The following is a 2,864-nucleotide window of genomic DNA, read 5'->3' as shown; positions in this document are numbered from 1 at the left end:
TTTCTCTGCCAGCCCACTGGCTGATCCAGCTCGGATCAGAGCAGGATGGATCAGAGCAGGATGGCGAGACACCGGGGGCCCCGGCTCTGAGGGAGGGAGGGATCCAGTGTGGTTTGAGCTGGAGGTCTGGGTCGAAGGCCCCCGTGGCTTCTAGCCCTTGGTTCTGCCTTCCTAGATGGCCCCTGGAGGGAGAAATCTCCTGCCAAAAGGGAAATTAGATTTTTTTTTTCCACTCTCCTCTTCTCTCTCGGCCTGGATCCGCTAACAGGGAAGTTCTCCGAGAACCCAAAGCCTAGCGTTTCCCTTTTTCACTTCCCCTGCCGTGTTTACTGGAAATCATTTTCACCACTTCCCGGACCCCTTAGTCTTGGGTAGCAGGCAGGCAGGCTGCTTGCCCGGCTTCGCTCCCTGGCTCTTGGAGTCATCCAGAGGCCTTGTGATTGATCCCGAAGACCGGAAGGCTGGGCCCCTGATTTGGGGGGAAAGGGCCAAGAGCCGAGGGGTACGGCAGGTCTGGCCCGGGACGCTTAGTTAGTTTGAGCCTGCGTCCCTTCCTTGACTCTGGATGACACTGTGTACTCAGTTACTGGGCAGGATTGCTGACTCCCCCCGGGGTATGCTGGGGCCCATAGCTCTGTCTCCTGCCCCTACAGCAGATCCTACTCTTAATAATGATGGTATTTGTTAAGTGCTTACTACGTGCCAAGCACTGATCTAAGCGCTGGGGTAGACACAAGGTGATCAGGTTGTCCCATGTGGGGCTCACAGTCTTAAGCCCCATTTTACAGGTGGGTAACTGAGGCCCAGAGAAGTTAAGTAATAATGGCATTTATTAAGCGCTTACTATGTGCAAAGCACTGTTCTAAGCACTGGTGACTTGCTCAAAGTCACCCAGCTGACAAGCGGCGGAACCGGGATTAGAACCCGTGACCTCTGACTCCCAAGCCCGGGCTCTTTCCACTGAGCCACGCTGCTTCTCTAAACAGGTTGGACCCAGTCCCTATCCCACGTGGAGTTCACAGTCTCAATCCCCATTTTCCAGATGAGGTAACTGAGGCCCAGAGAAGTGAAGTGACATACTAATAATGGTATCTGTTAGGCGCTTACTATGTGCCAAGCACTGTTCTAAGCACTGGGGAGGTTCCAAGGTGATCAGGTTGTCCCCCTGGGGGCTCACAGTTTTAATCCCCATTTCACTGAGGCACAGGGAAGTGAAGTGACTTGCCCAGAGTCACCCAGCTGACGGAGCCAGGATTTGAACCCATGGCCTCTGACTCCAAAGCCCGGGCTCTTTCCACTGAGCCCCGCTGACTTGCCCAAGGTCACACAGCAGACAAGTGGGGGAGTTGGGCTTAGAACCCGTGACCTTCTGACTCCCAAACAGGTGGTCTATCCACTACGCCAGGCTACTCTTGGTGGCCTCCCGTGCTCTCCGGCATTCCCAGAAGTTGGAAACTGAGGCAACACAGGTGACACGGCCAGGACGATTTGATCCAGCTGAAGTGGCAAGGGTGGCGAGTGGGGGCGTACCGCCCCCTACTGACCAGGCAATCGCACGACCGACCGAGGGCCGACTTCCCTCGGCCTGGCGAACTCATTCATTCCTTCAATCGTATTTATTGAGCGCTTACCGTGTGCAGAGCACTGGACTAAGCCCTTGGGAAGTCCAAGTTGGCAACCTATAGAGACGGTCCCTACCCAACAGCGGGCTCGCAGTCTAGAAGGGGGACTTGAGAAGGCGAACTGGCCAACCTTCGCCTCGCTTGGCTTGAGATTTCAGTCCAGTGCGGCGGAGGACGCAGCTGCGGGGAGGCTGGGGGCTTAGATGGATTGGACTCACCTGGAGGCCTGGGGCTGGGAGGGGGGATTCTTGGGACAGCAGGGCGAGTTGAGGCTGGGGGATAGGATTCTCGGTTTCTGGAAGGGAGTGGGCTGGCAGAGAGGATGCCTGGATCTAGTGTCAGACTCGGAGGAGAGTTGAGCTGGGCATGGTGGGTGGGAAGGAGGGGTATCAAGGCTCCTAGGTTCTTTTCGGGGGCTGCTACCTGCCTCTCAATCAATCCATCGCACTCATTGAGTGCACACTTTGTGCACAGCACTGCATTAAGTGCTTGGAAGAGTGTGGTAAAATTACTAGACGGGATTCCTGCCCTCAAGGAGCTCGCGTTTATCAGGGGAGACAAACATTGAAAGAAACTGCAGGGAGAAGGGAGCAATAGAGTGTAAAGAAAGATACGTACATAAGTGCAAAGGGGTTAGGGGCGTGGGGTGAGAGTACCCAAATGCTTAGGGTTTTGTTTTTTTTTTGCTATGGTATTTATTAAGTGTTTACTATGTGTCCAACATGGTTTTAAGCGTTGGGGTAGATACAAGTTTATCAGGGCAGATACAGTCCCTGAACCTCACGGAGTTCACAGTCTATGTAGGAGGGAGAACAGGTATTGACTGGTTTAGGTGAAGTGAAATAATAATAATAATAATGGCATTTATTAAGTGCTTACTATGTGCAAAGCACTGCTCTAAGCACTGGGGAGGTTACAAGGTGATCAGCGTGGCTCAATGGAAAGAGCACGGGCTTGGGAGCCAGAGGTCATGGATTCAAATCCCGGCTCTGCCGCTTGTCAGCTGTGTGACTTTGGGGAAGTCACTTAACTTCTCTGGGCCTCAGTTACCTCATCTGTAAAATGGGGATTAAGGCTGTGAGCCCCACGTGGGACAACCTGATCACCTTGTATCCTCCCCAGCACTTAGAACAGTGCTTGGCACGTAGTAAGCACTTAACAAACGCCATTATTATTATTATTATCAGGTTGTCCCACAGGGGGCTCACAGTCTTAATCCCCATTTTACAGATGAGGTCACTG

The sequence above is a fragment of the Tachyglossus aculeatus genome, chromosome X1, assembly GCF_015852505.1.
Source record: "Tachyglossus aculeatus isolate mTacAcu1 chromosome X1, mTacAcu1.pri, whole genome shotgun sequence".
Lineage (NCBI taxonomy): Eukaryota > Metazoa > Chordata > Mammalia > Monotremata > Tachyglossidae > Tachyglossus > Tachyglossus aculeatus.
Note: the sequence above shows the minus strand (reverse complement) of the source record.